The sequence below is a fragment of the Ahaetulla prasina genome, chromosome 7 (genome assembly GCF_028640845.1).
Source record: "Ahaetulla prasina isolate Xishuangbanna chromosome 7, ASM2864084v1, whole genome shotgun sequence".
In the NCBI taxonomy this organism is placed as follows: Eukaryota; Metazoa; Chordata; class Lepidosauria; order Squamata; family Colubridae; genus Ahaetulla; species Ahaetulla prasina.
In genome coordinates, this window is record NC_080545.1 from 89,808,580 (window position 1) to 89,822,122 (window position 13,543).

The following is a 13,543-nucleotide window of genomic DNA, read 5'->3' on the forward strand; positions in this document are numbered from 1 at the left end:
GGAAATTGATATGCCACCATACTCTCTACAACCTTCGCCGCGAAGTTGTTCCACTGGTTAATTGTCTTCACTGCTGGGAAGTTTCTCCTTAGTTGTAGGATGCTTTTCTCCTTGATTAGTTTCCACCCATTGCTTTTTGTTCGTGTCTTCAGGTGCTTTGGAGCAGGGGTCTCCAACCTTGGTCTCTTTAACACTTGTGGACTTCAACTCCCAGAGTTCCTCAGCCGGCTTTGCTGGCTGAGGGGCTCTGGGAGTTGAAGTCCACAAGTCTTAAAGGGACCAAGGTTGGAGACCCCTGCTTTGGAGAATAGGTTGACCTTCTCTTCTTTGTGGCAGTCCTTTAGAAATTGAAATACTGCTTTCATGTCTTCCCTAGTCCTTCTTTTCATTAAACTAGAGATACCCAGTTCCCACGACCATTCCTATTTTAGCTTTCAGAGCTCCAGTCATTTTTGTTGCTCTTCTCCGCACTCTTTCTAGAGTCTCAACATCTTTTTTACATCATGGAGACCAAAACTGGATGCAGTATTCCAAGTGACGTCTTACAAAGGCATTGTAAAGTGGTGTTAACATGTCATGTGATCTTGATTCTGTCCCTCTGTTAATGTAGCCTAGGAGTTGAGTTGGCTTTTTTGGCAGCTGCAGCACACCACTACATTAGAAGCTAGGGATTTAAATAAAATTTCCACTCTTGATCTGGTTTGGTTTTTTCTGTGGATGGGAGTATTCCATATCATCTCTATCACCCTGTACCATTTCTGACAAGTGGTTGTCTAGTCTCTTCTTAAAAGCTTCCCGTGATGGAGCACCCACAACTTCTGAAGACAAGTTGTCCCACTGGTTGATTGTTCTCACTCTCGGGAAATTTCTCCTTAGTTCTAGTTCAACCTGCTCCCTTGACCCAAAAACTGGAGTTGTAGCAAAGAGAACAACATTCCACTTCTGATTTTTCAAAATGCAAAACAGACCTTTGACACCAGAGATGGGAGAGAAAATTTTACATTTTATATTTTAACCCCAAAGTTCCTATTTTGACACCCTCTTACAACTTACACTGGTGTCAGTGAGAGATTCAAAATCATTTATCATTTGAAGTTTACATTTTCCAGTTGTTGGAGGATAGCTGGCTAACAACCACAAAATGCCTCCAACAATATTGAGCAAAACCTCCTCCTCCTCCTCCTCCTTCTCCCTCTCCCTCTCCTTCTCCTCCTTCTTCTTTCTTCTCCTTCTCCTCTTTCTTCCTCTCCTCCTCCTCATGCTTCTCCTCCCCCTCCCCCTCCTCCTCCATCTCCTTCCTCTTCCTCTCCCTCTCCTTCTCCTTCTCTTCCTTCTTCCTCTTCTTCTTCTTTCTTCTCCTTCTCCTCCTTATTCCTCTCCTCCTCCTCCTCTACCTTCTCCTGCTTCTCCCCCCTCCTTCTCCATCATCATTATCATCAAAAAAAGACCTGATTTTTTTTCATTAGCTTTAAAAAAACTTCCTAAACTGGGCTAGATAGGGGACAGTATAAATCTGAGAAGTTGAAAACTGACAATGCAAAGTCTGAAAATGACAAACACACCCATCCTTACGACGTACAGCTGGTCTTCAACGTACAATCATTTATGTAGCAACTGTTTGAAGTTACAATGGTGCTGGAAAATGTGATTTATGGACAGTCCTCACACACCACCATCCTCACAGCGCCCCTCTGGACATGTCGTTGTGATTCGGACACTTGGAAACCGGGATGTATTTACCACAGCTGCGGCCTCCTGGGATCACGGGATCACCATCTGTGACCTTCCCAGCTGGTTTCCAACCAGGAAAGCAATGGGGAAGCTGGATTTAATGAATGATCGCATGCTTCTCATAACAACAACTATGGTAAAAAGGTTGTAAAATCAGATGAAGTCACGTGATGATTCGCTCGGTGATTGCATCACTTAGCAACAGAGGTTCTGATCCCATGTGTGGTCGTACATCAAGGACAGTTGGTCGAAATTGAAGAGATAGACTAGAATAGAATAGGATTCTTTATTGGCCAAGTGTGATTGGACACACAAGGAATTTGTCTTCGGTGCATATGCTCTCAGAGTATATAAGGAGAATAAAATACATTCATCAAGAATAAAAATATACAACACTTAATGATAGTCAAAGGGTACAAATAAGCAATTGAATCATACTAGGAAACAATCAATATAAATCGTAAGGATATAGCAACAAGTTACAGTCATACAGTCGTAAGCGGGAAGAGATGAGTGATAGGAACGATGAGAAGATTAAGAGTAATAGTAATGCAAACTTGGTGAATAGTTTGACAGTGTTGAGGGAATTATTTGTTTAGCAGAGTGATGGCATTTGGGGAAAAACTGCCCTTGTGTCTAGTTGATCTGGTGTGCAGTGCTCTATAGTGTTGTTTTGAGGGTAGAAATTGAAACAGTTTATGTCCAGGATGTGAGGGGTCTGTAAATATTTTCAGAGCCCTCTTTTTGACTCATGCAGTATACAGGTCCTCAATGGAAGGCAGGTTGGTAGCCACTGGTTTTCCCGCAGTTCTAATGATCCTCTGAAGTCTTTGTCTTTCTTGTTGAACCAAACCAGACAGTTATAGAGGTGCAGATGACAGTCTCAATAATTTCTCTGTATAACTGGATCAGCAACTCCTTGGGCCATTTTACACGAATGTGGATGGATTTTGTTTGAAATTACCCACTGCTTAGATCACTCAGTTGAATGGAACTCCCCAAATTCCAGTGGGGGTTGCTGTTGCTGAAAATTTCTGGGAACTGACATCTGGAGGGCATCTAAGTTGGGGGAGATCTCACTGAGAGCCTATTCATCAAATTAATTTTCCTGGATTAATTAATTTGGGTGCTGGAGACGCTTCCTGTACAGAAAGGCCAAAGTACTGTAAATCTTTTTCCTCCTTAGGAAGCAACTCCAGCACTCAAATTAAGGAGGGAAGATTTACAGCAATTCGGCTTTCCGGTATGGTATGGAAACTATGAATGAAGGCAGTTTTTCTCACCCACCCACAGAGCTAGAATGGAAGGTCATCCATTAAAAGTAAATGTGGGGCAATCTGGAGCCAATTCAAGAAAATATTTCTTTTCATACAATCCTACACTTGAACCATGGAATTTATTGCCCTCAGATGTGAAGTTGGCGACTGATTTGGATGGTTTTTAAAAGGGGTCCAGAGAGATTCACCGAGGATACGAATCTGGTGACTGTACAGGTTGCCCTCAGTTTATGACCACAGCTCAGTGCAATATTTCTGCTGCTAAACGAGACAATCGTTAAGTGAGTTTTCGCCCCGTTTTACGACTTTTCTTGCCATAGAGCTGTTAGGTGGATCACGGCAGTTCTTAAGTTACTAACATGGTTGGTAAATGAATCTGGCTTCCCCATTGACTTTGCTTGTCCAGAAGGACACTGCGACCGTCATAAGTACGAGCCAGTTGCCAAGCGTCTGTAGTTTGGTCACGTGACCGTGGGAATACTGCAGCGGTTGTATGTGTGAAAAATGGCCATCAATGTAAGGACCTGCCTCGGCTATCTCCTCAGGAAAGCATGGCTCCTGAAACAAGTCAGTAGTTCAAAAGGAAACTTTTGCTGAGAGAAAGTGATTGCAGAGAAGTCAGGCGGAATCTGAAGTTCCCACACAAAGCGTTGGGCTGTTTCCCCCCGTTCAAACCCCACCCCGTTGCCCAAGTCCACCAGTAGCCAATAAATGGCGCAAAGCGGTGGTGAAATGTAAAATTTGTTACTACCGGTTCTGTGGGTGTGGCTTGGTGAGGGGGGTAATGTAACTGGGTGGGGTGGCCAACTTTTTTTTTAAGGGCCTCTGGTGGCTCAGCAGACTAAGTCTGTCTGTTATTAACACAGCTGCTTGCAATTACTGCAAGTTCAAGTCCCACCAGGCCCAAGGTTGACTCAGCCTTCCATCCTTTATAAGGTAGGTAAAATGAGGACCCAGATTGTTGGGGGCAATAAAGTTGACTTTGTATATAATATACAAATGGATGAAGACTATTGCTTAACACAATGTAAGCCTCCCTGAGTCTTCGGAGAAGGGCGGGATATAAATTCAAATTAAAAAAAAAAACTTTTAAAAGTATTTTTTCTACGACCTCTTCAGCTAAAGAGGTTGTAGTAAAAATGCTTTTAAAAGGCTCTGACGACCCCGGCTGAGCTGCGCGATCATCAGGGGCTTTTGTTTTCTTTTAAAAGCATTTTTTCAGCTGAAGAAAAAAATGCTTTTAAAAGAAAAAACAACAACAACCCTGATGATCGTGCAATGCAGCTGTGGGGGTGGAGGCAGGGATTTTTGCTACCGGTTCTCCAAACCACCTGCTGCCATCGTTACCGGATCAGGTGATCTGGTCCGAACCAGGAGCATTTCACCTCTGCCGCAAAGATATTTTGAGAACTCTGAGGCATTAGTTTGATAGCGGTTCATCATCAGGACTCTACGACCTTGGTAACAGGCTAGAACAGTGATGGCGAACCTATGGCATGTAGAGGTGGCACGTAGAGCCCTCTCTGTGGGCACGCGCGCTGTCACCAGCTGCTCTCATGGTTTCCGGCATGCACATGCTGGTCTTTGCGGGCGCCAGAGCACTGGAAAACGGCCCACAAAACGGCCGGAAAATGGCCAAAAAATTGGCATGCATGTGCCAGCCAGCTGTCTCCGGGTTTGCGGTGCTCCGGCGCGCACAAAGACCAGCTGGCTGGCACGCATGCCTGTGCTGGAAACCCAAGGACCAACTGGCTGGTGCGCATGCACTCCGGCACGCGCACATGCACGCACATTCCAGTTTGGGCCACTCAGTGCCAAAAAGGTTCGCCATCACTGGGCTAGAACTTGCTGGGAAGAAGTCCATCCCGTCAACCTGGTCCCCTCTCCCTAAATCCCATGCGGTTACAGCAAAAGTGAAAGCATGTAAGGAATTCAGCTCCCACAGCCTGCTTCCTTCCCTTCAGAATGGCAACGCCTCTAAGCAGAGTTGGGATTCACTTACTGTTCTGTCCTCCTCGCCTCCGTCCGAGCGATGACTTAATTAGCCAGCACTATCAGCTCTGGCAGCAAACTAGCAAGCGTCTGCCAAGTGTCTTTGTTATCTCCCTTGATGCCGATGAGTCAACAAACAGTACTTCAGCTCTAGTCAAGCAGTTGATTTGCCTGCTACGAAGAGGCATAGCAGCCCTGCTGCTTTTATATCCTGTGGGGTGTGGTTCCATGACTCAGCACTTCCTAGGCCTGCCCCACCCCTGCTTCTGTTGTTCCTGCCTCTCCTGCCTACGAAACCTAGGGTCCAGCCAGGCCTGATTGCCATCAGCTAGGTCTGGAGGCATGGCCTGGGGGGGAAAGAGTCAGGGGACGGAGGCCTCGTTATCTCCTCCACCTGGCCTGCCTCTGGCTCCTGGAGCTGAGCCAGGGAAGCCAGTGCTCCTGAGGTAAGTCTTGATGGCCCTTCCCCCTCACTTTCCAAGTCACTTTCTGGCAGGGGCCCCGGCTCGGGGGGGCGCAGACACAACACTTACCTTCCTTACTGGTTCGCAAATGTGAGTGCGCACACACGTTGGCTTTGCTCGCACACGCCACCTCTGCATATGCGCATGGCCTTCTGCGCATGCGCAGTACTCACGCATTATGTCCGAGTGGGTGGGCAGAGCCTCCCGCAGTCGCTACCGGTTCGTGCGATCCGGAAAGAACCAGCTGAATCCCACCACCACCCCTAAGGGGACCTAACAATAAGTCTTTTTTTCCCCAGTGCTGTTGTACCTTCGAATAGTCACTAAATGAACCTGTTGTAAGACGAGGACCGCCTATGTTCTAACTCCTGAATCACAAGAGCTGTGATTTCAGGATCAGCTTCCAGGAAGCCATAAAAAGAAAAAGACACTTGAGTGCCTTTATCGGACGACTCTATGACTCAGAAGGCAACATGGAAAGCCATTGGCCTGAACCAGCCCGAAGGCTCTTCTTTAATTCATAGAAGGAAAAAGTGCTGATTTTCTGAAAACAGGCTGGGATTGGCTTGGGTTTTTCATTCATAGCGATGCCTTTGCCAGGAGGCAGGTTCTCGAAAGAGGCAGAGCAGCTATTTTTGTAAGCATTTTCATTAAAAATAATGGAACGACCTCTTGTCACTATTTTAAAATTTATATCTTGCTATGTATTATTAAGAGCGTGAGGGGCTGATTCCTTTAAGGCTTCAAGGTATTAAACATTTATGGTTTGGCAGGCGCATCAAAATGTTAACTAATACTTCAGTGTACCAATGTGCCAAATGAGGTTAAAGCGGCATTCTGTATAGTTTGGTTCTAGAGGATGCAAAGAAAAAATGAGAGGGGGGCCAAAAAAAAAAAAAAAAAGAATAATCATAAAAGAAGGTTCTTGTGATGATATGCTTCAAAGTTCGTACCGCTCAATAAGCATAAATAAGAACTGAACTAAACTGATTTCAAAGGGAGGAAAAAGGCCAGGGTCGATTAATGTTAAATTTTCCAAAGGCTAAAGAAAAGGATTTTAAGTACTTGGTTGAAATGTGGGGTTCTTTGCTGGTTTCTGAAGTTGATTGTTTTCTTGCGTACGTTTCCTTACCCGACTAGGTAATGTCATCAGAAAACTGATGGTTGATTAGTCTTCTATCTTTCCAAAGGACTGCACCCACCCACCCCTAGCTTCCCATGTTTCAATTCAAAGCAAATTTAAAGATTCTTGGGCAGCCAAAATCCTATAGAGGCTGACTATAGAGGCAGGACTGGACTAGATTTTTAAATTTTAATTGTTTAAATTTTAGATTTGGTTTTAAATTGGGTTTTATTATTTATGTGTCTATTTTAAATATTTGGCCTATTTAATAAGTTTTTTAGATTAATGTTTTACTTTGTATATTTATGTTGTTTTTATATGGCTGTACACCGCCCTGAGTCCCTAGGGAGATAGGGCGGTATAAAAATATGAATAAATAAATAAATAAATAAAAATAACATATACAGGTAGTCCTCAACTTATAACAGTTCGTTTAGTGACCGTTCAAAGTTACAGTGGCACTGGAAAAAAGTGACATGATAGTTTTTCACAGTTACGACCACTGCAGCATCCCAGGGTCACGTGGTCAAAATTCAGACCGCTTGGCCACGGACTCATATTTATGATGGTTGCAGTTTCCCAGGTTCACGTGATCACCTTTTGTGACCTTTTGACAAGCAACAGTCAATGAGGAAGGCAGAGTCACTTAACAGCCGTGTTACTCACTTAAGAACTTCTATGATTCACTCAACAACTGTGGCAACAGTTTCGTAAAATGTGACAAAGCTCCCTTAACAAATGTCTCGCTGAACAACAGAAATATTGGTCTCAATCATCTTGAGGTCTACCTATACTGTTTACTAACTTGCAAGAATGAATTTCGCTTAAAAAAGATGCCGAAAAAAATGGAAAATGACAGAGAAACAATAACTTGGAAATTATTTGAAAAAAAACATTTTGGCAATTTTTCATCATTTCTTCCTGAAATCCTACATTGGGGGGAAGCTTGATGACCACAGTGACTCTGGAAAGGAAAAAGTTTAATTCGGTCTCTTTTTAATTCACTGGCCCTGTAAGAAATCTTGCTGCTGTCGGGTCGTTTTTTAGCACCAGGTGTTCACCCTTTACTTGAGATATAAGCCCCAGGTTTGTCCTAAGTCATGATGGATCAACGTTCAGCATTCTTGAGACCAAGGAATGACTAGCCTAGGCAGGGGTCTGCAAACTTGACTCCCTGGGAGTTGAAGTCCACAAGTCTTAAAAGAGCCAAGTTTGCAGACCCCTGGCCTAGGCCCACGAAATTTGTAAATAAAGCAGAACCCAAGCAAATCTTTCAACTCCTCAAGAATGAAGAAATAAGAAGAAGAAAATGTCCCATTGGGTCTATTTTTCAGATCACAGGTTCATTGTGTAAGTGAAGGGAATTGCTCCATTACCAAGGAAAAGGGTGTAAACATGCTATAAAACCAGTGTTGCCTTTTGTCCTCTAGGCAGCGAATCTGGAGATCATCAGTGAAGCTGGAAGTTACTGGTCAGTTCAGAAAAGAAAATATATTTGTGTCTTTTTTAGTACATTTTACACCCCACCATTTCTCTCAAGAGTACTGATGGGCCTTTGCAGATTGCTCCACCTTCCATTTTTATCCTATTAACAAAAGTTTCCCAGATGTCGTGAAACCTTTTAGTAAAGTGAAATTGTTTTAAGAAAGCTGATGGATTTACCTGACTTCTCCCAAGATACTGGCCACGTCAAAATTTGAGTGCTACTCAGATTTGGCTAATATGTAAGAGACTTATAGGTAAAGGTAAAGGTTTCCCTCGCACATTTGTGCTAGTCATTCCTAACTCTAGGGGGCGGTGCTCATCTCCGTTTCAAAGCCCAAGAGCCAGCGCTGTCCGAAGATGTCTCCATGGTCATGTGGCCGGCATGACTCAACGCCAAAGGCACATGGAACGCTGTTATCTTCCCACCAAAGGTGGTCCCTATTTTTCTCCTTGCATTTTTTACGTGCTTTCTGCTAGGTTGGCAAAAGCTGGGACAAGGAACGAGAGCTCACCCCATTATGTGGCACTAGGGATTCATTCGAACCGCTGAATTGCCGACCTTTCGATTGACAGACTCAGCGTCTTAGCTACTGAACCACCGTGTCCCTATGCCATGCCATAGAAGAGAATATTTGTAGTTCAGGGTTGAAATGAGGGATCCTTGCTTCTCTCTGAGCTTAGTGGGTTTTTTTTAGACATTTCATTATCCAACTAGGTAACATATTCAGTGCTAAAGGGAGTGGGGTTTGCATTCTGTTCTACTGTACTGTACTCTACTCTACTTTACTCTACTCTACTCTTTGAGAATCAGTAGCAATGTTATATAACAACACTGAAATAATACAATTTCATGGGGAAAAAACAGGTTTAATGTGTGCCTTCTTAACAGGGTTTTAAGTATAATCATAGCATAACCTTTCGCCTAGTCTTCCTAGCTCCTGTTCGAATTCTCTCAAATTTTTATTCCTTTCCATATATTGATCCCATATGGATGGCCATACACTGGAATTTGAATTCTTCACACTTGTAGAAATGTGTACAAATCTTAGTTTTTCCCCTAGAACATTAGCAACACCAAGATGGTTGGGGAATTATAAGTTTTAAAAAGACAGAAGGGAAATGATTAAATGCATGAAGATTAATATGAGTAATGTGCTTAAATAAAGTTTATCAAAGTTATCCATTAAATTATACACCTCGCCCTCTGAAAAATGCAGAACCTTATCTCAAGTAGACCACATTGTTATTGCTATTCATTCCTATGTATTATGTGTGAATATGTTAACTGTCCTGATGGACTTACTTATCCATTTTTATTTAAATTACATATTAAAAAAATTACGCATTTACTTATTTAGATATAATCACGTAAACTGTATCAAATTTAACAAATAAATTGTGGTTTTTTTAAAAAAAAAATAGACATGGCCTGGGCAATCGGTGAGTAATAAAACATAATGAGCATCTTTCTCAGGCTGCTTCCATTAAAAAAAAAATCCTTTGTCAAATTGATTTTCTCTACAAGTCCATTGAGCAGAAAGAATCCAATCTGTGCTTCTCTCTGTGGATCACATGGGATCATTCCAGGAAGTGCTGGAGAAAATGTAAAAAGCCTTCAAAACAGCTTCTTAGCGCTGCTATTAGTAGACTTTTTGAAACTTTTTAAAAGTTTCAAAACAAAAAATTCATATCGTTTCCTTGACCACATATGGTGTGTGTTTTTTAAAAAACAACAACAATAACCCTCCAATGCTTTTTCTTTTATTGTTTTAATTTAATTTACTTATTTATGAGGCAGGGACAACTGAGCACAACTTGAACGTTGTGCTTGCATTCAGGAGATCCTACATTCTTCTGGGACTGTTGGAAGAAACATCCTTCTGGGTTCAGTTCCAAGTGGGGGGAAAAGACATTGGATTCATGGCAGTTGCTTGGAAAGAAGGTTTATTGATGAACAAGATCGCATGCCTCGAAGAACTTGGCGAAGAAAAGGGCAGAGATGCCGAGAGTCCCTGGGCTTTATGCCCTCCGTTGGGCTTTGAATTTGAGCTTGTGTTTTGATTGGTTGTCAGACTCCCATGGGGCCATGCAGGGGTAACTTTGTAAGTTGTCCTTTGAGTCCCAGGCTTGGTTGAGCCTTGCTGGGTGATGATGTAATGAAAAGGCTTTGGGCAATTCGTACTATGGCTCTGCCTGAAGGAGGTAGATCTTTCTTATGTAGAATAGTCTGGGCCAGGCCTTAATGGCCCATTGACAAAGAAGTGGGGGGGGGACGGGACTGAGTTTCTGCCTCCCTTTTAGGGGAAATATTCTGCCCTTTTAATATTTCCTAAAATATCTCATTTTTCTAAGAGAGGGGTAGGTGCTAACTTCCTACAGGACCAACCCAGAAATCTTAATGCTTATAAATTCCAAAATTACCTGCATAAAGATAAATGCAAGCCAGCCTTAAGCCTGCAAGTGCAGAGAAGCCAGTCTACAGCAGAGGTGGGAAGTGTATTCCTTTATTTGCTGCAGCTCCTCTCATTTCTTCAGAACGGAGAAGACGGCTGTGAGGCATCAAAGCTGCCTATTTGCCAGAGCTGTGTGTATACACAGACCTCTGCATTCAAGCCAGGTCCAAACCAGAATGTCATTTGATCAATTTTCTTCTCTCCTTAAAGAGAAATATGGCGGTGAAGCTCCGGACGATCCATTTCTCGTAAAGAAAGCAGCGTCTAACATCACCCCTCCATCTTCAAATGTTTGTGTTTTTTTCCAAGTCCTATGAATAATTCATTACCTTTTATATTATTTAAACTCCTTTGCTTGCAGCTGACCTGGTACTACCTGGCCTGCCCCCCCCCCATCTCTCTTTTGGTGCATAGACCTTGAAAAAGGTGTGTGCTTGCTAAGATTTTTGCTGTCTTGCCTTCATTCTGTTTCTAGCTTTGACATGAAACTTTTGAACTTTCCTTTTTATGGAAGTAGCGCTATCTTAGCAGGGGATCCAGCAGGTTCTGAGAGGTTCTGGAGAAGCGGTAGTGGAAATTTTGAGCAATTTGGAGAACCGGTAGTGGAAAATTTGAGTAGTTCGGAGCACCACCAAATACCACCTCTGGCTGGCCCCAGATTGGGGTGGGAATGGAGCTTTTGCAATATCTTTCTTCCAGGAATGGGGAGGGAATGGGGATTTTGCAGTATCCTTCCCCTAGGAGTGGGGTGGGAATGGAGATTTTGCAGTATCCTTCCCCTAGGAGTGGGGTGGGAATGGAGATTTTGCAATATCCTTCCCCCAGGAGTGGGGAGGGAATGGGGATTTTGCAGTATCCTTCCCCCAGGAGTGGGGAGGGAATGGGGATTTTGCAGTATCCTTCCCCTAAGAGTGGGGTGGGAATGGGGATTTTGCAGTATCCTTCCCCCAGGAGTGGGGAGGGAATAGGGATTTTGCAGTATTCTTCCCCTAGGAGTGGGGTGGAAATTTTGCAGTATTCTTCCCCTAGGAGTGGGGTGGAAATGGGGATTTTGCAGTATCCTTCCCCCAGGAGTGGGGAGGGAATGGGGATTTTGCAGTATTCTTCCCCTAAGAGTGGGGTGGGAATGGGGATTTTGCAGTATCCTTCCCCCAGGAGTGGGGAGGGAATGGGGATTTTGCAGTATTCTTCCCCTAGGAGTGGGGTGGAAATTTTGCAGTATCCTTCCCCCAGGAGTGGGGAGGGAATGGGGATTTTGCAGTATCCTTCCCCCAGGAGTGGGGAGGGAATGGAGATTTTACAGTATCCTTCCCCTGCCACGCCCATCAAGCCATATGACGGCCACCACATCACGGCCCACAGAACTGGTAGTAAAAAAATTTGGTTTTCACCACTGTATCTTAGTCTCATCCTTGTTTTTCTTCTTCTTTTTCCTGGTGCCATTTGTTTAGGTTCTGTGAGAACAGGGCTGCGGTTTTGAATAAAACAGCCAGAGGGCCACAAAGAGTATAGAAAATCTTGACGCTTTGCTGCCATCTAGTGGTTGTATGGATTTTGTAGCTCATATACAATGAATCTATACCGTGGTGGTGGGGGTCAAACTTGATTTCATTGAGGGCAGCATTAGGGTTGTGTTTGACCTTGGGGGTGGCGTGGCCAGGGGGGCTGTGGCCAGCTTGACGTCACTCGTGTGAGGGGTGCCTGTGGTGATCCGAGTGCTCTGCCAGCAGAAACGGGCTCTCAATCTCCGTTTTCGGCTAGGATGGCCTCCTGCAACCCTCTGCCAGCGAAAACGGAGCTTCGTGCGGCCCTCCTGTGCTCCTTTTTCACTGGCAGAGGGTTGCAGGAGGCCATCCCAGGCAAACACAGAGATTGGGAGCCCATTTCTGCTGGCAGAGGCACCATGGGCTGGTCCTTTGCTGTTTCCAGGGCAGTCCCGCAGGCCAGATCTAAGCACCCCGTGGGCCAGATCCGGCCCGTGGGTCTTGAGTTTGACACCCCTGATCTACACCAATAACACGTTGTTTTTTTTAAAGAAAAAATTAATTGTTTGCATGTGGGCAGGTAACATAATTGTCCATGTTTGGTCTACAGGTCCCTATTTAGATTGTTTATGAAGGCTTTCTGGCAATACAGGCTGTTTTTGGGGTCAAATGGTCATAGTCCATCTAACCACACTTGCATCAGATCCATTTAATTGACTCTCTTGTTCGCTAGTGATGTTGCTTCCACTCAGGGTCATAGCTGTGATCATTAGACCTTGCGATTCTTTTACAATTTTCTGCTAATATCATCCACCTGTTGCATTTTTCATAATCCTTTCCCATCCTCTAGGTGTCCGATGGTGGTAAAACTGAGTCATTATTGGAGGAAATGTCACCTTTGGGCTCCAGCAACTGCCTTAAAGTAATCCAGTTCAACAAATCGACCATATTCTATCAGTCAGAGTTGGCTTGTAGCGAGATAGGCGGCAAACCAATTAAATAAATAAATAAAAATAAAATTAAGATTTTTAAAGCTTGGATCAAAATGGGCAAGGTGATTTTTTAGAAATCTCATCAATTTTTATGCAACTAGTTCCAAACATGGGGGCTGATCTTCTTAGACTTAGAACTTAGAATAACTTTATTGTCACTTTGGATGTACACTAAACCAGGGATCTCTAACCTTGGCAATTTTAAGCCTGGAGGACTTCAACACCCAATGGCACTTTTTTTTAGTGCCATTGTAACTTGTAACTGTTCCTAATGGAACAGGTTCAGGGGTGGGCTGCTGGGGGTCCACAGGGGTTTGGGAGAACCTCTAGCTAAGATTCTGGGCAGTTCATAGAACTCCTAAATCACACTCCTGGCTGGCCCCGCCCACCCTGCCTGTTGTGGTCCGCCAGCAGCTTGCAGAGCTGGCAACAGAGTCGGACAGCAATGAGGCTGAGGTGAGGCCAGGGCCATCGGGGAGTGAGGTGCGGACTCCAGAGCCTCCAGAGCCTGATAGTAGGGAGGCAGAGGAAGAGGAGGAGCC

The 13,543-nt window shown here is 44.1% G+C and overlaps 1 protein-coding gene across 9 annotated transcripts in view; it reads left to right on the top strand.

Moving 5' to 3' along the window:
* PDE3A (phosphodiesterase 3A) overlaps positions 1-13,543 on the top strand; it is a 343,124-nt gene that overhangs the window by 252,001 nt on the left and 77,580 nt on the right. The gene's annotated exons all lie outside the window — the stretch shown is intronic.